Source organism: Eulemur rufifrons, chromosome 29, assembly GCF_041146395.1.
Source record: "Eulemur rufifrons isolate Redbay chromosome 29, OSU_ERuf_1, whole genome shotgun sequence".
Lineage (NCBI taxonomy): Eukaryota > Metazoa > Chordata > Mammalia > Primates > Lemuridae > Eulemur > Eulemur rufifrons.
The window spans coordinates 86,390,784-86,415,111 of NC_091011.1; the positions used below are offsets into that span (position 1 = coordinate 86,390,784).

Genomic DNA, 24,328 nt, shown 5'->3' on the forward strand with positions numbered 1-24,328 from the left:
GGAAGTAATCAAATTAAACTGTGATCATTAGGATGGGCCCCTAAGCCAGTAAGACTGGTGTCTTTATAAAAAGGGGAAGTGTGAACACAGACACATACAGAGGGAGAACGCAATGTGAAGATGAAGGCAGGGATAAGAGTACTGCTGCCAGAAGCCAAGGAATGCTGAAGAGTGACAGCAAACTACCAGCAGCTAGGATAGAGGTTTAGAACAAAATTCTCCTCACAACCCCGGAAGGAATCAACCACACCAACACCTTGATCTTGGACTTCTACAGTCCAGAACCATGAGACAATAAATTCCTGTTGTTTAAGCCACTCAGCGTATGATAGTTTGTTATGGCAACACTAGCAAGTATACATACTTCAAAACTAGACCCAAAGTTTGGATTTTGTATAATAGGGTTTGGCTATTCAAAATGTTGACTTCTCTTCTCCAATTGCCCCTATGAAATTTTGGGTGCCTTCCCACCATAATGCTACCCTTGGGAAACCAATCATACTTAGGCAGAAACACATTCCCACAAAATGCCACTGTTCAAAACATCATTCTCATACAAACAGATAGTGAACATCTGACAAAGACAAATGCAAATTCAAAGTATATATAAGAAATTGAGATTTATAATAGTCAGAAAAGAAATGCCTAAAAAGACTGCTAAATTACATGTAAGATTAGTTTACTTTCTACAGGCTAATAAGATCTTAACCTCTGTGGCATTAACTTCTCTTTTAGTCTATAAAAACATAATGCATCAGTTTTTCACAGGTTAACTTCTAACCTTACAGAAATGTTAACTGTCAGTACCTCTATCTGTTTTGGATTAATAATCAAATATGCAGAGACAACAAAATTACAGTACCTAAGAGTATCAGATGAGAGTCAATTACTAAATAACAAGATCCTGCTTTTATTGCAGCAGGCTGATTATAATATGTTCCAGTAAAATAACATTTTTAAAAAACAAACAAAATAACCATTTTTTCGTTGTCAAAATTTAGAATAATTTTATTCTCACTACTCATGGTCCAAACTATTAATTAAAATTCCTTGTGTAGATTTATACTCATATGTGTGTGTGTGTGTGTGTGTGTGTGTGTGTATATCTAGAATATTCTGGAAAATCTCTTGAGATAAATTATCTCACCCTCCAAGCAACAATAACAACAATTTATTGGGCACCTAGTATGCACTGGACATTCTTTTAACCATTTTCTCTTATGCTGGAAGCAGACTCTGAGACAGAAGTTTTTAGGAGACTTACTAGAGAATGCTTGTCAGGGCATGAGGGAAGCCAACCTTGCACTAAAATGTGATATAGTTGTAATGGAAGGCCCAGGTGGCCTCACAAGAAGCTCTGGAACTAGAATGACCCATCAGAATTGTTCCAATTTGAGTTAAAAGGACAAGCCTTTAAACAGCCACATCAACCAGTCCTTGGGTATGGGCAGCCCCCAAGGAGAGTATCACCACAGGCAAGAGACTCTTTTATGCCAAGGACAATACTTGGGAAGGGGCTCAGCTGTAACCATCAGCAGCTAACACTCCTGGCAGCTGAGAAATAAGTACCTTGATTCTGAGAAGGTATGCTGGTAGCAAACCACAGCACACCTCTAATACTCATGACAAACTTATGAAATGGATTGTTTCATTATGCGCACTTTTCAGATGGATCAATTGATGTTAGAAAGTTTAACTAACATAGATAAGCCATATAAGCTAATCAGGGATAAACCAAGATTGGAGCCCAAATGTCTGGTTCCAAAGTCTCCTTCACTCTGCATTTTCTCTAAAGGGGAAAAGGAGGGAAGAGACGAAGGCCCTAGAAGAGGGAGGAAGAGAAGGATTCACAAGTTGGTACGAGGCCAGGGCATGCAACGATTGCAATGACCGTGACACACTGTCTTAGTCCATTTGGGCTGCTATGACAAAATACCATAGACTGGATAGTATATAAACAACAGACATTTATTTCTCACAGTTCTGGAGGTTGGGAAATCCAAGATCAAAGTGCCAGCGGATTTGGTGTCTGGTGAGGGCCTACTGCCTGGTTCATACAAGGTGCATTCTCCTTGAGTCTCCATATGGAGGAGGAAGCAGTCTCCCTTGGGCCTCTGTCATGTGGGTACTAATCCCGTTCATGATCTAATCACCTTCCAAATCACCTCCTAATACCGTTGCCTTGGAGGTTAGGATTTTAACCATGAATTTGGGAAGGGGAGGGGGCATAAACATTCTGACTGTAGCAAATGCCCTCGTGTTGGGTAGATGAACATTTTAAGAACACAGTCCAATGCTCATTGGAAGTTGTTATGTTGCTGTAACGGAAATGCCTACTCTGTCTCCTCCTCTGTTTCCCACCTGCACTTCAGGGAAGTCTACCTCTTGCCTTAAAGGCAGTGAGATCTAATGAATGTGGAACTTGAAGAAGGGACTGAATTTTACATCTAGGTCAATGAATACAGAATAGACTTTACCTACTGAGATAAAAAGATAATCCGGAATTGAACAAATGTAGGAAAAGCATTAGCCTGGGAACAAAAATAACCATAAAAACATAAGCCCTTTGGGACTTCACAGAAATTTTCAGAGAAAGAATTTAGATTTCCACAGGGCCATTCCCAGTAAAAATAATCAATAAGAAAAGATTATTGATAGAATCTCCCCAACCCCTACCATTTCCATGCTAGCACGTTGGTTCCCACCCATTTCAAGTCCCCACCACCTTGACACCTCTGCTATCACAACCACAATCTTGCTCAGCTGATGGTATCACTGAACAGATAACCCAATACAATTTTGCCAGCTGAAAGCTGTTGTCCCTCATGGGGGTATCTGCATTCTCAGAAGGGACATATAAAAATGGAATAAATTGCGTAACCCAAAGGAATGGAGTCAAATGACATGCAAAGTGGTTAAAATAATTTTCCTAAGCCACAACCCAGAACATCATAAATATAATGGCAAGGTTTGTGGTTAGAGACAGAGACCTACCCACTTACTTTGAGGTCAGCCTAGGCATATGGGAAGGCTGGCAGACAGACCCCAGAGCACACCTGTATGTTGAGGAGACACTGCCAACTTGTATCAGTGAGGGGAGAGTCCTGGCAGAAAACAGAATTCACCCCCAGTGATTCAGATGAAGATACTTTAGTAAAAGAACTACTTAAAAGTAGTGCTCGCTTCGGCAGCACATATACTAAAATTGGAAAGATACAGAGAAGATTAGCATGGTCCCTGCGTAAGGATGACACACAAATTCGTGAAGCATTCCATGTAAAAATTTCTTTAATATTAAAAAAATATTGAATGGTTGTCTTGGTGCAGTGAACCAGAATTAGTGTAAAAATAATTCAAATCTCAGCCTTCTTTTTAGCAGACAAAGGAAATCCAGGCTCATTATTCTCTTTTCCCATTTCTTATTTTTCAAATCTTTTAATCACATTTGCAACTTTACTAAATTCTCTCTGAGATCAACTTGGCTCTCAGCTTTATCTCCTAGTGCTAGGTAGAAAGGCAATGTGCCACATTTAAGGTTAAATAGCAAGTTGGTGGCAGAGCCAGGAATACAAATCAGGTCTCCTCACCCCCGCCCAGCCCGTCTGCATTGCCATTATGTGGCCTTTGTCCATCCCATCCAGTCTGGCCTGCAGGTGTGTTTGTTCTTTTCATTTCCCCTGCCTCCTAGCAACTAACTCAGCACTAACCAAATCTTTGTACTTCATATGTGTCCTCCAGGCTTACTTGCAAAAAAGAAATAATGATAAAAACTTCCAACAAGCTTTAAAAAAAGAAAGAAAAGAAAAAAAGTCTCTGTCTGATATGTGTGAAAAATCTGTAAGTAATACCATACGTAAAGGAGAAGGACCAAACAATTTCCCCTAACACTGAAACACAGCTGGGATGTCTGGTCTCACCACTTCTTCTTTTTCTTTCTTTCTTTCTTTCTTTTTTTTTTTTTTTTTTTTTTTTTTGAGACAAAGTTTCACTCTATCACCCAGAATGGAGTGAAGTGAGTGGCACAATCATACCTCAATGCAGCCTCCAACTCCTGGCCTCAGGCGATCCTCCCACCTCAGCCTTCTAAAGCACTAGGATTATAGGCATGAGCCACCACACCTGGCCTGCTCTCACCATTTCTAGTCAACACTGTACTGGAGGTTCTAGCCAGGGTAGTTAAGAGAGAGGGGGGAAAAAGGAAGTAAGAAATAAAGGCATACAGATTGGGAAGAAAAAAGTAAAAGTCTATTTTCAGGGGGCATGATTACATAAAATTCCAAGTAATCTATAAACATCTACCACAAGGAGTATGTGGAGTTTGCAGTTCCAGTGTACAAAGGCCATATGCAATCATCAACTCTATTTCTATATGTAAGCAACTACAAATTGAAAAATAAATTTTTAAAAATAATATTAACAATGGCACTCAAAACTATGAGCTATCAAAGGATAAATCTAATAAATATTTATAAGACCTTACCCTAAAAATTGTAAAACATCACTGACAAAAATTAAAGATATAAATTAAGATATCATATTTGTGTATTGAAAGATCAATACTGTACATATCAAATCTTCCCAGAGTGATACCCAGAATCAACACAACCCCTATCAAAACCCAGCTGATTTTTAAATTTATATAGAAATGAAAAAGACACAAAATAGCCAAATAATCTTGAAAAAGAAGAAAAAGAGTACTTTAACTCACCAATTTCAAGACTTACAAAGCTTAAAGAAAATCCAGAACATGTGATATTAAAGGAAAAATTGACAAGTAGATCAACTGAAAAACATAGAGATTCTGAAATGGACCCACACATGTAAAAAGAGGCTGTGCAAATTCAATGACAAGAAGAATATCTTTTCAAGAAAAGATGCCAGAAAAACTGGATATTCTTATGGGAAAAAATTAACCTTGACCCCTATCTCACTCTGTGTACAAATAATACTTCAACAGGGATTACAGACATAAACCTAAGTTAAAATTGCAAAGCTTTTAGAAGAAAAATATTTTTTAAAAACAAACTTTGTGATCTTGGAGTATGCAATATATTTTTTAGACAGGATACAGAAAGTCCTAACCATAAAAGAAAGAATTCCTAAATTTTGATGGACTACATCAAAATTAAACACTTCTACTTATCAAAAGAAGTATCAAGCAATATATCTACTTACTCTGCCACTCCTTCCTATTTCTGTGCCTGCAGTAGGAATGGCAGAGCCATAGCCCCTGAAAAGTTGCTCCTCCATAAAAGCAATGATAACACTGGCAAAAATTATTAAAATCATTTTTGTCCAGAACTCTTGAATGCATTTTTCAAGAATTCTTGCAACAATCCAAGAAGTATTTGGTCGAGAAAAATGACTAAACCTCAGTAAGAATAATGACATCATGGCATTTTAATTTGCTCTATCCCCACCCATTTCTCCCCTGATCCACAGTAGCACTAAAACCAACAGCTCCTCATCACAGCAAAAACCTGCAACCCAGCAGCCGCTGGAGAGGGCAAAACAGGTTTGGAGCTTCTCTAAAACACTATTCTTGGATGATTGTCATAATTTGACATGTCTGACATTCCCCGAAAACCCCTATTTTATGGCTTGCTTTTATTTGACCTGACTCAGACACCACTCAGCACTAACAGCATTTCCCCAGTGGTATTTGTTGAAAATAATCAGTTGTGAATATTTAACACCATAGTTGCCTGAGATAGTGATAACAATTGGGGCAAACAAGAAGCTATGCAAACAACTTAAAAGGAAAAGCTGAAGAGTAAGCTATCCATATGGTGCTTGGAAAAGCTTTGACGCATTCCTAGAAATTTAGAAGACCATGCACATGTGTAAGACTATATACATTCCCCTGAAAAATCTGAGAAGGCTCTAATGTCTCACCTCTGGCTAACATGAAGTCTTTACACAAGCAGCCAGTGAAAGCTAACACAAAGTTGTAAACCATGTGCCTAAGTGTTAAAGACAAGCCCCACCATTCACACAGAGCTCCATGGCAAAGTTGGGGAGACTTATTGATCCCATGTATTTAAGGAAATCTCTGTCCAATCATTAGACCATTAAGTGATCAGTAAGTTAACCAGAGACTTCAGTAACCACACACAACATAGAAAACAGACTTTACAGAATTAGTCTATAAATAAACAGCATTGACAACATCAACAAATGGGGAGAGATAAGGGAAAATCTTATTTCTAGAGTTTTCACATTATATTATTTAAAAATGTCCTATTTTAAATAAAAAGAAACAAGAGGCCGGGCGCGGTGGCTCACGCCTGTAATCCTAGCACTCTGGGAGGCTGAGGTGGGCGGATCGTTTGAGCTCAGGAGTTCGAGACCAGCCTGAGCAAGAGTGAGACCCCACCTCTATTAAAAATAGAAAGAAATTATATGGACAGCTAAAAATATATATAGAAAAAAAAAATTAGCCGGGCATGGTGGCGCATGCCTGTAGTCCCAGCTACTCGGGAGGCTGAGACAGGAGGATCGCTTGAGCTCAGGAGTTTGAGGTTGCTGTGAGCTAGGCTGACGCCACGGCACTCACTCTAGTCTGGGCAACAGAGTGAGACTCTGTCTCAAAAAAAAAAAAAAAAGAAACAAGAAAGTATCATCATACACAGAGAAGGCAGTAAGTAGTCAATAGAAACTGCCCCTCAGGAAGATCAGACATTAAAAATAAATAAATCATCTAAATTAAAAATGTTTAAAGAACTAAAAGAAATCACGTCTAAAGAACTAGAACAGATCCTCAGAGACCCGTGGGATACCATCAAGCACACCAGCATATTCATAATCGATATCCCAAAAGGCAGAGAGAGAAAGAAAGGGGCAAAAAGGATATTTGAAGAAATAAAAGAAAATTCCCAATCTGAATGAAAAATAAAAGCATTAATCTACACATTCAAGAAGCTCAAAAAACTTCAAGGAAGACAAACTCAAAGAACTCCACATCTAGAAACATCATAGTCAAACTGTCAAAAGTCAAAGAGAAAATCTTGAAGGCAGCAACAGGAAAATGAATCATCATATGCAAGGGATTCTCAATAAGATGAGCAGCTGGCTTCTGATCAAAAAACACAGAGACTAGAAGGCAGGCAGTAGGGTGACATATTAAAAGTGCTGGGAAAAAAAAAAAACCTGTCAATGAAGAATTCTACATCCAGCACAACTGTCAAAAATGAAGATGAACGAAATTCTATAGGTACACTTCACAAAAGAAGAAAGATCTATAAATCTTCCCAATAAATCCAGAAAAAAATGCTTAATATTTTAGACATCAGGAAAACATAAAGTAAATTCACAATGAATTTGATTTCATGTCACTAGAAGTAAAAAAACGGGAAACACAAAATGTTGACAAGAACGTGGAACAACCAACCAGAACTCTCGGACGTTGTTGGTGAAAGTATAAAAATGGTAAATCACTTTAAAACCTATTTGATAGTTTCTAATATAGTTACACATAAAAATGCAACATGACCCAGCAATTTCACTCCTAGATATTTATACAAAAGACATATTAATAAAAACTTGTACATGAATATTCATAGCAACTTTATTCATATTAGCAAATAAAAAAAAAAGAAAAGAAAAAAACTCAAATGTCCATCAACAGGAAAAGGGATAAAAGATACTACGGTATATTCATACAATGAAATACTACTCAGCAATGAAAAAGAATGAACTACAGATACTTCCAACAACATGAATGAATCTCAGAAACATTATTGTGAGTGAAAGAAATGGGACACAAAAAATAGCATATTGTATATGTATATATTTATAAAGTTCTAGAACAGGCAAAACTAACTTCTTGTAGTAGAAACCAGAACAGTGGTTGCCGGGTTGAGGGGAGGGGAGTGACTAGGAAGGCAGACAAGTTAACTCTCTGGGGTAACAAAAATGATTTGTATCTTGATGGAGATGTGGGTTACACAGTTGTACACAATTGTCAAAACTCATTATATCTTGCATTTAAATATATATCAATAAAAATTATAAATAAAAAAGAATAAACCATGTAAATTGCTGGGTAAAGGGTAAATTTTTTAAATGATAGCTATTGTTATTAAACAACAGAGGTCAGTATCCACAAACATAATTTGTTTCTTATTTCTCTGATAATCAATGTGATCATGAAATAAAATGTGGAGCATGCAATAAAAAGATAAGCCCAAGAGAGCGTCTGAAGCAAAATATAAAAAGTTTATAAATGCCTTTACTTATGAGCCCACAGAACCATTCTGAAGCCTATCTATTTTTTTAGCTAATATTTATTGCATTCCTACTATGCACCAAGCATGTTATTCTATTAAAACTCAGATCCATGCTAATTCCAATAGTAGGATTGCCACACAGATTAGCAAACATCCAGAAATACTTTTCTTTCTAAAGAATAGTGCCTATTTACCATCCCATTATATTGCCAGGATTAAGGTTTGTTTATGACACAATTCATTAGTGTTCCTTTATAAGGCCTTTATAACCAAAGATACAAACCACTGGAGCGTCTTGTTTGCTGTGACTCTGGATATATTTCTTTCCTTGTTATCTAAATACATTAAAATAGCTACACAGATGAAATATTATGTATAACACCAAGGGGAAACGTGATGTTTGGTCTTCAGTTCCTGCTAAAACAACCTAAACATTTGTACCCCCATAATATGCTGAAATAAAAAAAATATTTTTTAAATGCTAGGTTTCACACCAGTGTTTACCATGAAAAGGAAGGCAAAGACTGGATAGTATACTGAAGTACCATAATAACCTTATTTTAAACAATTTTCACCTAAGAATTAGTCCTAAGTTATTCACCTTTCAGAGACAATTATTATGATAGTTTCATGTGGAGTCTCAACTTCTTTGATTATGAATGAGAAAGAACTTTATTCTATTTCAATAACTATTGAAATAACTCAATAACTATTTCCCCAATTATGCTATGTGAAATCCCTCTTTCCTACTAGATGTCTCTCCTAACAATCTCATTTGAGTTCTACTGATCAATCCTGTTCATTTTAACCTTGTTCATTTCATTCTCAACTCTAATTCAAAACTCTTCCTCTCTTCCCCTAGACCTGTGGCATAAGTGGCTTTGAGTTGGGGCAGGGCAAGGAAGGTCTGCTTATATGTACCTCCATTCCTCTACTGTTGGGGAGGAAGGAAGGAGAGGGAAAAGACAGTGTCCTCAATTGATTGGATGAGTTTGGCAGCAGCGCTGGCCTTGGCTAGCCACAAGGGCAGGTTGAGTTCACGGTCTTGGACCGGTGGTGGCTTCAGTGTGCTACACTGACCATGGCCTTACCCCACACAGTTCTTTCAGCATTGACCATCCTGACCAAGATCTCGTCAGATCTTCCAGCTGCTCCCAGGATGGTGGCATCATGATGCGTTCTTCTAATACACAGGATTTTTATTTTGTGTTGTTTTTTGCCTGCAACTCTTCCAAAATGGTGGTGATAATAACAAGACTGGACCTCTACTCCCAAAATTTCAAGTATGTGAGCCTGACAGCAGGTGTGGGATCAATCTTCCAAACTTTGTGAGAACCAAGAACTTGAAATAACCCCAACCTGTGCCTCATTTCTGCCTGGCAGTACCCCACCAAGATGTCTCTTTACCATTTCTTTTCTTCTGCCGGATAGCCAGGCAGCCAAGCCCACCAACTAAACATATGTCCTAATGGAGGTTGTCTGCAATGTCCCTTCTTGCAGACACCCATAACTCATGTTATTATTCTCTTCGAGCTCTCTCCACTTCCCTGCAGTGGTAGATACAGAGTGAAGGAAGCCACTAAACTTTCTTTACTAAACTGTACTTCAAACAGCACAATGTCTTCTCTCCCATCCTCCCCTTACATTGATTTACAGCAACAGAAGTGAAGGCTTTAATGGAATAATTTTCTGATCTCAATCCTCCCAATAGGTGTCTGGCCTTAAGCTCTGGCAGCTCTCTAAACTTAGAACGTGGGATACTTAGTTCATCTTTGGGACTTGGCTGTCTTATTCTAAGATAATAGGAAAAATCCTATTCAATAAGCATATTTACTTTTTTTTTTTCTTTTCAAACTTTTTTATGATAGAAATTTTAAACATGTACAAAAGTAAAAAAAAAAATGCATAATGCTTATGGCCAGTGTTATTTTCTCTCTCTCTCTCTCTCTCTCTCTCTCTCCTCATTTATCCACCCTACCCCTCAAGTATTTCGAAGCAAATTTCAGACATTATGTCATTCTACCCAGAAATATCTCTGTATGTGTCTAAAAAAATACGAAATTTTTTAAAAACAGACCCACAAAAATATTAACATTTCCAAAATATAATCAAACATCCAATTAGTGTTTACATTCCCCTGATTGTCTCATAATTTTTAAAAACTGGTATGAAAATGGCAATCCAAATAATATGCCTATGTTATAGTTGATTAATATGTCTCTTTGGTCTCTTTTAAATCACAGATTCCTCTTCTATTTTTTTGAAGTTTTTATGGATACATAAGAGTTGTACACATTTAGGGGGTGTATGTGATATTCTGATACAAGCATATAACACGTAATAATTATTTTGATCTGAGCATATAGTGTGTAATGATTAAATCTGGGTAATTGGGACATCCATCATCTCAAATATTTATTATTTCTTTGTGTTAGGAGCATTTCAAATGTTCCAAACTTTCCAAATCTTCTAGCTATTTTGAAATATATTATTGCTAACTATCATCACCCCATAGTGCTATCGAACACTGGAACTTACTCCTTTTATCTAACTCTCTTTTTCTACCCATTAACCAACTCCTCTTCATCCCCTGCCAAGCCTCTGGTAACCATCCATCCTTCCATCCACTACCTTCAGGAGATCAACTTTTTAGCTGAACATGCAACATTTATCTTTCTATGCCTGCCTTATTTCACTCAACAAAATGTCCTCCAGTTCCATCCATGTTGCTGCAATCAATAAGCATATTTAGCAACAAGAAAATGGATTTCAGAAACAGACTTTTAGGCACTCCATATTTTGACTCAGTGCCTACTATGTTCTGGGCTCAAACTCATTACCAGTTGCACAGAGGTAAACCAAACACACATGGTCCCTCTTCTTGTTGAGGTTATGATCCCGAGGAGAAAACGGACAATAAAAAGTAAACAAACACATGAATCATTGCTAACAGATACAAATGCTATGAAGAAAACAATGGGAAAAAGTGGTTGAGAAGGGAACTACATTGACTAGGGAAGGCTTCTATGAGGAGGTGACAGAAACAGAATTTAAAGTGACCTGAAGTGGAAGCTTAGCTCTCTTACTTACTAAATTTATGCTCTATCTATTACTTAGTGCCTCTTAGCTTCAATTTCTTCATCTATAACACAGGAAGAATAGTTCATATCACATGAGGTTGTTGTGAAGATGCAATTAAATAAGAATGTGAAAGATACCTTTTTCCTAGAACACAGTACAGGCTTTGAAAAGGCAAATATTATCATTAAATAGAGGACTGTCAACATAAAGTGGAAAGTGGAGTGGACAAAAAACCAGATTCAGGCTTATTAACTTTATGACTCAGAGCAGGTCACTTAACTGCTCCAAGCCTTCCTTCCCTCGACAGTGAAAGAGAGACGATAACACTGTACAGGAAATATGAGACTATAAACTACCTTGTATAATAAAAAATGTTTGTTTGTGAAGCTCCAGTGTACTTGATGTGATAAAATGATGAACACACACTATTAAGCAGAGGTGGATTTATCATGAAATTAATGAAGCTTGAACCTTTAGGGCCTCTCATTTTTACGGGCCACTGTGATCGCTGGGAGTCACAGAATTGTGTGTCAGGGAGAGAGGATGCAGTCAGGATGTATTAATATGCAAACATGTCTGGTACATTGTTCAAATAGACCTCAGGGGAAAAAAAAGAACTAAATCTCAAAAACTCCATTCATCTTAAGGACTACAAGAAAACTGTCTGTCTTTAATGAAAGAAAAAAATATTCCCAAGATATTTGACTACATACTAGCCTTTACATAGCTTTGTTCCCCAGGATATCCAAAATCCTTCAATCCAAATATTTAGTATAAAGCAGTTATGGGTTGATAAGTTTCTCCAAATGCCTATGAAGCAAATACAAATCCTCTTTAGAGAAACCAATTTTTAACCCAAGTCTCAAAGAATTCCAAAAAACCAAGACACATAAAATCTCCATCAAAAATCATAAGCACAGGAGGATAAAAAAGAACCAATGAGTGCAAACCAGCAAAAACTCCAGAATTATCATAACAATTAATAGAATATAAATTAATTATGCTTAATGTCTTTAAAAAAATAAAAGATGGGGTTAAAACTAAAAGTAAAGAGCAAGAGACTATAAATAAATCAATAACTGCTTTTAAAAGAATAAAAATAAATTTTAATGCGGAAACTATAATTAAAAGTAGATAACAAATGGATATAATAGCAGACAGAAGCAGCAGAAAAGAAAATTAGTAAACTACAATGCAGATCTAAAGAAATTATGAAAATGTTAAGAGACAGAGAGAAGGAAAAAGTAAATCTAAGTCTATTAGAGATTCTGAAAGAGAAGAGAAAGAATTGGGCAGAGGCAATATTTGAAGACATATTACAAAGCCATTAAAACCCAAATAAAAGGGAAACTATATTCATATAATGGAAGACTCAATATTTTGAAGATGTCAGTTCTCCCCTGAATGATTTATGGATCCATAAAATTTCAATCAAAATTCCCACAGGCTTTTGGGTGAATTGACAAGATAATTTTAAAATGTATATAGAAGAGCAAAGAACAACAGTAGCCAAGGCTACTGATGAGAAAAAGGTGAAAACAGGGAGAGCATTTACTGATATGGAGTTGTTATAAAGTATTAGCAATTAATACGACGTGGTACTGAGACAGGAATAAACAAACTGACCAATGAAACAAAAAAAGAGACTCAGAAACAGACCAAAAAAAAAAATATATATATATGGAAACCTGATTTATGAAACTGGCATTGCAGAATAGTGAGGAGAGAGGGATTTTTAAATAAATGTTCCCAGAATCATTTCTTAACCTTATAGAAAAAAAATGGATCCCTACCTCAAATATACATATAATTGATCCCAGGTAGATTAAAGATGGAAATGTGAAATACAAAACTATGTAACTGTTAGAAGATGACATAGAAAGTATCCTTTTTTATCAAAGTGGACAGAAGCATTTAATTAATAATTAGAATACACACACAAAAACCCAGGAACCCTAAAAGAAAAGAATTTATAAATTCGGCTTAATGAAGTAATTCTGTTCATCAAAAACACTATGAAGAGAGTGAAAAGACAAGCCACAAAATAAAAGAAGTATTTTCTGTAAATAAAATTGATAAAGGGTTAACAGAAGCCAATAAGAAAAAGATAAACACCCCCCAACAAAAAGGGGGGCAAACATTCCAACAGGTAGTTTACAAAAAGGGAAATCCAAATAGAAAAAGAAAAGTGAAAACATGCTCAAATTCACCAGAGAAATGGAAATTCATCCCCATCTTCCTCCTCCTCCTTTCCCTTCCCTCCCCCTCCTTCTCTCCCTCCCCATCATTCTTCTTTCTACCACTTCAAACCCAAGAGTCCGACAAAAAATTTTAAATGTGACACTATTACCTCTTGGAAAGATGTAGAACTCATATACTGTTACAAGGAGTACAATATGGAACATCACTTTGGAAAACAACTTGGTATTACATAGGAATATTGAAGGTACACAAAGCACAGGAATCACACTCCAAGGTATAGACCCTAGATAATCTCTAGCACATACACACAAGAGGATATAAAAATATATCAGCACTGTTTATCACAGAAAAATACAAAAGCAGCTCAAATGCCAAATGAAAGTAGAACAGATAAATGCATTGCAATATATTCATACAGTGAAATAATACTCTATAGCAATGAAAATGAATGGGCTACAGCTCCATAAAACAAAACAGATGTAACTCAAGAACCCAGTGGTGATTGAAAAGTACCAACTGTAGATTGCATACAGTTGTATTTCATTCAGATAACATTGAAACATGCAAATAGAACTATATATCCTTGAGAAGTGGTGTGGTGTAGAGGCTAAGAGTACACAATCTGCAGTCAGGCTGCCTGAGTTGGAATTCTGGTTACTATGCTTATTAACAATATGATTGGACAGTTGTTTGACTCTATACACCTCAGTTTCCTCATCTGTAAAATGGGGATACCAGTCCACCTACTTCTGAGGATTGTTTTAGGGTTAAGTATATAGCATTTATAAGTGCCTAGCACATAAAAATAATTCCAAATAAGTTTTGTGCTGCTATCATTATTAAAAATAGTTAGTGAAATATTAATAAAAAGCAAGAGAAAAAGAAGTAAACTTTTAAGGCTTATTGGGGAGCCCAAGGGATGATTTAAGGAAGATATGTAGGTGGACTTCAGAGGTTGTGGTTGTACCCTTTGTTATTAAAATTGGCAGTGAATACTCAGATATTTGTTGTGTTATTATCCTTTATAATTTACAAATATAAATATTTTTTCTTATCCTGTATATGTTCTCTCTTTTCAATAAAAATATTTTTTTCAACAAAATATTTTTAAGCCTTGCAAAATTAGAAACAACAGAGATATACAGGTCTTTATACAGTCAAGTTGCTGCTGTCCACTCAAGTTGTCACCGTAGAAAATACACACTACATCTTTCTCAATAACAAATAGTATTTTCCTAAGATTCCAGCATCTTGTTCAAACCATTGGAGTTTCTTTTATGAAAATGCCATTTGAACCTGTAGCCATTCTTTTAAACATTCTGAATGTTGACCATTTTCATCCTTTGAGGACAGATTTCATTTCATTCAAGCAGCAGCAAGTTATATGAAACCAGGTTTGATGGATGAGATGGGTGATTTAGCTGCATGATAAATAATTGAGATGATGATGTGGTTCATAGAACACCTTCTCAAAGTAATTCCAAAGAATAATAGACTTTCAGGATTAGCAAAGTAATCAAATCCAACCTTCCCACAACTTAGGAATTAGAACCCTAACAAATCGTCAGCCAGCTTCAGCTTGGAATTTCTAAGTAACGCAGATCTAGACAAAAGCCTAGAGCATAAATAGTGACAAGCTCTAATATTTACCCATTAATCTAATTGCCACAGTTTCTGACTTTATAATCTGTATGTTGGTTAATATTGCACCATTGCTCCAGTATATATATATCGAAAAATCTGATTTCCATCACCATGTGTATTCACTCTGTTTCCCAGAGGAGAATTAGCATAAGTTGGTAAGTGGATAAGCATTCATATATGATTCACCTGTCATTGATGACAATAGCAACCAGAACATAACCAGCTGCAGGATCCCTGCTCAAAGAGATACCTGCCCCCAGACTGGAATTAATTAATAATATTCATGGGGGTGGACTGGGGTGGGATTTAACCCACTGTGACTTGGCCTAATTTTAGCCTATCTTCTTGTTTCTACCTTGACCATAGGGAAATCATGAAAAATTGTCAGATTCATTGCTGAAATCTAGACACAAGCTGTATATGGAATTTTACAAATCTATCACTATAGTAACTCCATCCAATAAATGAAATGAGTCAAATTACACATATTTTAGGAAACTCATGCATGTTCATTGTGACCACTATTTCCTTTTCTAAGTCTACATAAAACATCTGTTTAAGTACACTTAGGGGAATTTTTTAGAGGCTGCCATTAAACTTATTAAGCTGTAAGTTTACTTCCCCAATTTTGAATGGGAATATTTTATCACTAATCTACCAGAAATTCTCCCATTTTTCAATATTTCTCAGGTATTATTGGTCCGTGGTCCTATGATTAAATTTATAAGATCTCTCATTTTCTGTGGTATAATTTATTTGGATGTGGAAACCTTCACTCTTCAAAGAAAGGAGGTGTTTTAAAAATGGGTTCTTTCTGATCTTGGATTCTTTCTTATTACCAATATTTATTCCTCTCTTCCAGTTTTAAGATAATTATCCTTAATGGAGTAGCCTGAACTAATATTGGGCAAAAATGCATGTCCTTTATAGATCTAAAATTTTAACATGATTTTACTTTAGTATTCTTCCAAGGATACAAAAATGTTAAAAACGTGTAACACATACCTGCTTTTAAATACACTTTTAAAATAATGTAGTCTCCCCTAAGTCAATTTTCATCTTAAAAAATGTGAATGCTCATAATTTCTTATTTTTTATTTATTTTTTCTTTTTCTTTATAACTACTTTTAGATGTTTATCCTGAATAGAGGGCAACAACATACTCAGCAGAGAAAGAAAAATAGGGAAGTGGAAAGAGCAAGAGCAGCAGGGGAAGAGAGAGGGGAGAGTTGCCCAAATCCCATGGTAGATCTTGGTTCATCAGGTTGGGCATGCAAAATAGGAACCAGGCAGCATCCCAAGCCTACGCCACAAGCTGGTCCTGAACAAAACCCTTCCTCGTTACCATTCATTTCAATCCACCCTAACCATAGCAATAACACATCTTATTGGGGGAAAAAATGTCATCTATAAAATTAGTCCCTGATTAGACAGAAAACAACTCTCTGTTCTCTCCCACATGAAATCCATCATCCTCAACCGAGAGGTCAGGTTTCCCCACCCACCACCTCCCTGCGGTCGTTCATGCACGGGTCTCCTTCATGAATCCACAAATGTGGTCTTTCCATCAGCAAAAGTAGATTGATCATTTTGTGCCTTAACAAGTAGGAATCTTTCCACCTGAAATGGCTTTGCCCTACTTTCTACCTGTTCATATTGTTACCCTCCACTCCTCCTTCCTTATCAGAAAACAAAAATACAAATAACCACCACAAAAAAATGATTACAACCAAGCCTTCTCTGTGGTTTCCCATAATATAATCACCCCTCTCTGTTTACTGCTCTCTTCCACATCTTGCTTCTTGGTGAAAAGTAAAAAGAGGGAAGCCTAGATCAGTAGTCTGTTTTTTGAGATTCTGATTTAAACGGTGTGGGTAGGACCCAGGCCTTGATATTTGGAAAATCTCCCTGGGGGATTCAAATATGTAGTCACTGTGAGATCAACACCTCTCAGTCCACTGTGCAGAGTCACCGGACAAACTTGAGAAACATTGTCTTTATTAGGAGTCATCTGCAGACCTACCAAATTAGAAGCTCTGAAGCCTAGGCATGTGGATCACGAAATGGTTCCTGCCAAACCTAGACTAAGAAACACTGGCCAAGACAGTGCGTCAGTCTGATGGTGGAGCAGGGTGGAAGGTTATAAGACCCACGGCCTTTTTTCCTCTCATTTTGAAAGTCCCTTAAAGTCCAGGAACACTGTTCCTTTTAACATCATCCAAAACACCAGTTAGGCATTAAATGGTGTCCTGTAGAGTCATTAATAAAGTCCCAGCTTCATTTAGAATGTACTGTGACACATGCCCAACAGAATAAGCAAGTGTGGACACATGCAGTAGTGCACTGTTGTGTGCAGAAGGACAAGTGTGCAAAGCAACAAGGAAAAACAGGTGTTACTCAGAAATACTCTGTGCTCCCTGAAGACTAACCATATGACTGCTAGAACCTCAAACTTACTATGTTAGTGGCATTGTTAGTCTTCCTGAAGCACAGAAAAGGAGGTGAGTTCTGCCTCTGAATGTAGGGACAGCTTCACAGAGGAGGTGGCATTTAAGCTCAACCTGAAAAGAATTTTACCGGATGAAGAATTAGGTTCAAAGCTTGCTATGAAGAGTGGAAAGCATAGTAAAGTCCCAGGCTGTAACAGTGAATGTCTTGGGCTGGGTACAAAAAGTCACCCATTGTGACTAAAATGTAGGGAGTATGAAGGGAAGAAACAGAGCATGAAGCTGGATTGCTAAGAGCAAGAGTTTGACGCTTTGAACGACCTACTAAGGAAGTTACAGACAAAGGGAATCTCCAAAGCTTTTGTTTGTGATCCCATTAGCACTCTGTTCTCTGCAAAATATTTCTTATTCACAACTTTAATAGAACCACAATAGAACATTCAATGTTATAGTTCTCTGGGAATCACAGAACATTCTTACAACTGTCTTATTCTAATTTTGTAACATCTCCAGACAATCTGAACATTCATGAAAAAGTTCATTATCAGAATAAAAGCTGCAAGAAAGGCCTTTAAATGACTGTAAAAATTTCCTACGAAAAGCTTGCAGACTCTTCAAGCTCATGATCAATCCCCATAGGCATCCCCAACTGCTATCAGATGCAGTTGCTATAACAACCTGCCACTCACTTCTACTTTACACCAGTAACCAGAAGACAGCTGGATCCAGAATAGGTTAACTCAAACAAAAAGCAAGAGATGCCAGTGGAGGAAAACTCAGCAGGGAGGTAATTAAAAATGAAATCACTATTCTCGTAATGATCTTTAAAAGCAAATAATAATGTAGACTCTTGAACACATGCAGGGTGTGTTGAAAGACTGAAAGATACACCAAGAGGGAACACTTCATCACTGACCAAGAAAGGTTCTCTCTTCAAGTCCCCAATTTCATCTCCACCCCACCTTCTCTGCAAAAGAGCCTCTGTCCAAATTCCCCAAGATCAAGGTGGGTGCTTCCTTAACCTCTCTCTCCTTGTATTTGAACAATTCTCAGTACCATTAGTGACCTATTGCTTTCCCGTCCTGAGAAAAAACAACCACCAATTCTATGTCCTGGCCTAAACAAATTTTCCCACCAATATAGTTTTACTCTTTTTCTACCTGTCTATTTAGAACTTAGTATCTACATCCTTTTGCTCACTACTAACTTTGCTTCTTCCTTCTAGACTGGCTTTTATCTTTTCACCTGTAATTTGACCTATTCTACTTGTACTATAAAGTCAGTTCACTTTTCTGACCCTTCTTGTTGGATTATAGAATACCTGGGGACAGGAACTATGTCATATTTTGGGCCACAAAGTGATCAGCATATGGTAGGTGGCCAATAATACTTGTTTATGTAAATGAAACTTCATGAAGACATTTTGCCCTATGCACAGGAAAATGCCAAAAGGGCGACTTTCTTCAATGTGGTGGTTCAGAGCTTGAGGGATGTGGGAGGCTCTATTATTTCACCATGAGCAGAAATGGCTTGGATGTGCCTTTTCTTGGCTCTCAAGAAGGAAAAGGAAAAACTGTATTTTTTTTCTTTATGTGACTTAGAAGAAACTAGAACTCAATTTAAAATGAGTAGTTAGCATTTTGGCCAAAGGGAACAGTTCTCAGGAAAATGAAAAATGAAATAAAATCAAAGAGTAGACAAGTACATTTTAGGTGACATCAGCATTTTATAAGATGCTATGGAACTTCTTGCAATGCTTAAAGATATTTCTGTTTGTTCATTTACTACTGAGTTCAGATGCCACTCAGAAATACACTCAATAGAAATATTTTTGATTTCTGATTTTGATTTTAATGTTTTATTTAGCTATTTGGAAATACTAGGTTCCATTGCCATAAAAATTAATAAAAAAGGAATATAATGTTGGGGGGGTGCAGTGAGGCATGGAGCAGAAAAATATGAAGTCCTAACAAGGGCATATGATGAACCAGGGGTTCATGCTTCACCTTCTCATGAAGCTTCCTCACGTAAGGCCCATGGTGTAATGGCTACTCCTGGCTGAAAAACATCTCAGCACATAGTTACCACACTGTTTCCACATACACTACCTCTGATCCATTTAAACTTCCCCTTAGAATCCACCCAGTGGAAGGCGATGTCATGAGCCCTGCTCTCTTCTACCAGGACAAGCGAAGTGCCCCTTGGAGGCTGCTTTCTCAGAATGTGCTTAGAGGGTCACCCCACCTAGGATGAGGAGCAATGATTCACCCAAATGGTGCTGCCCACTCACAGCATCTCAAGAGAATTTAAACAGTAGCTGGCCAGACTGGCTGGATGGCTTCTAGCCTCCTGAGGATAACAGTGATGAGCAATGGAGCATCTCCATTCTTTCAGACAGTATATGAGGAGTTTTTTTTAAAAAGCAAACCCCAGGCAGTGCTATTATTATTATTGTTACTGAACCAGCCTTCACGGATGAGGACGATGAAGCTCAGGAAGGTTATGTAACTTGTTCTAAATTGCAAGTTAATATAGGATTGATTAGGGATTTGAACCCAAAGGGTGGCCCCTTAGAGAAGAGATGCCTCCCCTCCCATGAGGGGTGATGTGTCTTGGCAGGGGAGGCAAGAAATGAGCCGGGGCCAGGGAGGAAGAGGTGCTAGAACTGAAAAGGGAGAAGCAAGGCCAAAGGCTTTCCACTGACTCTGGTCCACTCAAGGCCTTTCTCCACAGGACACATGGACTCCAGCCAACACAACACCAAACTCAGTGTCACTGCCTCAAAAGAACAGGAGACTTGCTGTGGGTGGCAATTCCCTGGCACATATGGAGAAGTCCTCTGAAAATTCAGGAGTCCAGGGAGGACTGTGGAAAACAAGAAAAGTCACAGTTCTGGCAGACGGGCGATGGTTGGGGCAAGAACAACAGTCTTCGGGACTCTACTAGTGATTCTCCCAGGCCTGAGCAACACAGGAGAAGAGAGGACCCCATCTGAGGCCCAAGTGATTCCTAGAGAGAGGGACTGGACCATGCTATATATCAGGGACCCCCAACTGATGGTGGGTTGTATGATTATTTTATTATATATACAATGTAATAATAATAGAAATAAAGCATACAATAAATGTAAGGAGTTTGAATTATCCAGAAACCATCCCCCACTTCCCAATCCGTGGAAAAATTGTCTTCCATGAAAATGGTCCCCGGTACCAAAAAGGTTTGAGACCACTGCTATATACAATTAAAGGCCGTCTGACCGGTACCAAAAAGGCCGTCCCCGGTACCAAAAAGGTTTGAGACCACTGCTATATACAATTAAAGGCCGTCTGACATTAACAAAAATCTTCCTGTTGGGGAACTTGCGGCCAATGTGATCGCTATGAAAAAGGTCCAGATTTTTCAACAGGTTGGATTTCTGTATAAAATCTACAAGGGGCAAGTCTTTTACTCCATCTGTACTTTGGTCAGCAGAAGATTCTAGGTCTTGGCACATAATATTTTAATGTCTTAGAGAACTAGGTTTTCTGTATCTGTCAATTATCTCATACACACCTTTAATAGATGGCTCTGACATTTAAACAGGGTATAAAACCAGAATCCACTTCAAATGTGTCCTAAAACGTACCTAACTATTACGGTCAGGCTACCTAGGAGGCTGCAGTCAAACATTCTGTGTCTAACAGTGGATGCCGCCAGAATCCCTTGATGGAATTACAGCCGCGCTGGGCAACATAGGGAGCCAGTGCTGTTCCCCTCCGGTACCCTCCACAGCGGGAATCTGCACAGCAGCCAGAAGTTAGTTTCTACAGTCTCAACTTTTTGGGGACTATCTCTTAAAACCAGATGATTTTCTCAGTGAGCCTTGCTGCATTTGGTCAAAAGGTCAAAGCATTTAAGAGCAGTATGTCTCCATTTTCCCCTGGAACACAAATCTATCATGTTCTAAGCAGAATTCTCGCCAGTGGAGCCCCACTCCTCCGTAGGCCCCCAAGCCAAATGGTATTGAAAAAAGGATCCGCAAATGAGGCACTTGGCAGGACTCATCTGAGACGAGCGGGAAGGCAGCATCACTCTTCAGCTCCACGGTTCTCAAATGTTGTTGCTATCAGAATCGCCCAGGAGCTTGTTAATCACAAAGATATGCATATATTATACTTTCAGTAGTTTGAGTTACTGGTTTACTACAGATAGGAAGGGAGTGAGAAGACAAAAAGTATTCTCTACCTGGAATGTGCCTTTACTTTTTCATTCCTTTTACTCAAGACTTATTTTTAAGGTTTTCTGACATCCATATGATACCAATAGCAAATTTCATTGCTGCAACCATAAAATAATTCCAATTCCACATTCACCCAGAATCCAAGCAAGTTCTGAAAAAAGACTCAGCCTGGCCCTGAAGCATTTCTGTGGCTGCACAGATAGTGAGGATTGGTGAAGCCTGCCCCTTCTCCCAAGTGCATGAGTGCTCTCTTTTGAGAGGATAAGAATCTGAAGAAGTCCAGAATGGCAAACTCCATCTAATATTCTGGTCCTGTCTCACTTTATTCTTCTTGCCTATATTGTGTATTCCTTTCGCAGCGGATTCTCCCATGCCCTGGTGAACAGAGCAAATCCTCAAAGTCACACTAGCAGCTATAACACCTGCCTGCAGGACACTGAGCCCCCACACTTTGCAAACAACTAATATCTCAGAACAGGGAGTGCAATCTAAAATTCATCATTTTTAAGGTTTTTCACACTTAAAAGGGCCTTGAGTCCTTTGAGTAATTTGCAAAGTAGAATTTTAGGTAAAAATTATTGAATATTTAATTCTGTGAAAGTATTCCTAAATCCAGCTCTTTTTCTATTCTCCTAAATCTTAATCCTGTATGTGTACATTTATCCCTGAGGGCAATTAATTATATTTACATGTTATTATAAACACTTTGTATTTAAAATTATTATTACAATTAGTTTATCCTATGTTTAGTAAGACGCACACATTTTGTCCCTCCCCCACACACTATTTCAAATTCCACATTTATAGCCTTCATATTTAATTTTGCCCTGGGATTTATTATTATGGTTTAAATTTTTATTGTTTCAGAGGTGTTTAAATGGAAAGGTGGTCATAAATTAGTATCATGTCTGCTTTATTCCTACTTACATAATCATGTAACTGCTACTACATTATCAAGTCTCAGTGACTTATTTTTTTTAAAGTATTATTATTTTAATAGTTATTAATAATAAATGCCGATTAAAAAAAATCAGAGAGTACAAAAAGTTTCCTTACTGCAACAGTCTTCCAATCCTCCACCCTAGAGGCAGCCTTGTTATAAGATTTTATGTATCTTTCCAGAACTATTACCCATTTACAAGTATAAATATATGTGTATACAATTAGATTTATATAACACAAACCATAGCATACTTTTTTGCTTAACAACATATCTTTGCAATCATCTTCAGTCCATAAAGACTCACATCCTGCTTTTTATCTGCTATACTATATTCCACTGTTTGGACATGCTGTAGTTCAGTAATTAATTTATCAGTTGCACAAATTCAGGGAGCCCTCCACATTGTATTCTATCTGAGTGGCAGACACTGTGTCTGTGAAATTCTCTGCATTATATTGTTGCTAATCCTGCTACAAACAATCCTGCAATGGTTATCTTTGTAAATAAGGCTGTGTGTGTGTGCTGGTAATGAATCTATTTGTAGAATAAAATCCTAGATGAGAATTGATTGAATAATTGATCCTTCTAAATGACATCATCTTGTACTTGCCTTCCTAAGTCAGGGACTTGGGAGTCAGGCTCAACATCTACACACCTCCCTCTTCCTCACCCTCAGTCACCAAGTCCTGTTGATTTTACCTCAAATCAATACTACCCCTCCACTTCCTCCACCACCACCCTATACCAGGTCACCACGACCCCTTTCTTGGACTATGTAGGACCTTCTTGACTGGTTTCCCTGCCTTCCACCTGCTTGCTTTCCAGCCCATCCTCTACAGGGTCACCAGTGTGACTGTTCTATTCAAAAATGTAAATCTATGCACCTAACATTTCTGTTTAGAAGCACTTAATGTTTCCCTTTGCCTAAATTGAGTCCAAACTCCTTAGCACAGCCTACCAAGCCTCCAAAATTTGGCCATTGTTTAATAACCAGATTCATCTCTGACCCCCTTGTACACCCACTCTATGCTCTGGCCACACTGAACCTGCCATGTCCTTGATATAACTGGGTATGATCTGGCTGTTGGCACATATGGTTCCATTTTCCCAGGACACTAACTCCTGCCTAGTCCCAGCCCTCCATGGAGCTATAATAGCTACTCTTCCATCCTCAGTCCTATCATACGTGGATGACATACTGAGTGGCTGAGAGCACAGACTTCAGAACCAGACTACCTGGGTCTGCCTCTTCCATTTTCTAGCTGTATGTCCTGAGATAAGTCAATCTACTTCTCTGTGCTTTATTTTCCCCATGTGTAAAATGGGACTAATGACACTATCAACCTCATAGATTTGCTGTGAGGATTAAATTGGTTACAGTATACAGGCAGTAGATGGCTCATAGCAAGTGTTTGGTGCATGTTAGGTATGATTACTATTGATATTATGTAACTTCCTCAGGGAGACCTTCATGGAACCTTTAGACAAGATTAGGTTCCTTTGCAAGTGAAGATATACTGGTGATTAACTTACTAATGTGACTCTATCCATTCATTTAATCATT

General features: G+C 37.7%; 1 protein-coding gene and 1 non-coding gene across 3 annotated transcripts in view; one reads left to right on the top strand and one right to left on the bottom strand.

Moving 5' to 3' along the window:
* Nucleotides 1-24,328, bottom strand: part of DGKI (diacylglycerol kinase iota) — a 405,374-nt gene that overhangs the window by 276,911 nt on the left and 104,135 nt on the right. The gene's annotated exons all lie outside the window — the stretch shown is intronic.
* On the top strand, nt 3,176-3,282 carry LOC138377660 (U6 spliceosomal RNA). Its single transcript, XR_011231826.1, has one exon. It is a non-coding gene; the product is annotated as a U6 spliceosomal RNA (small nuclear RNA).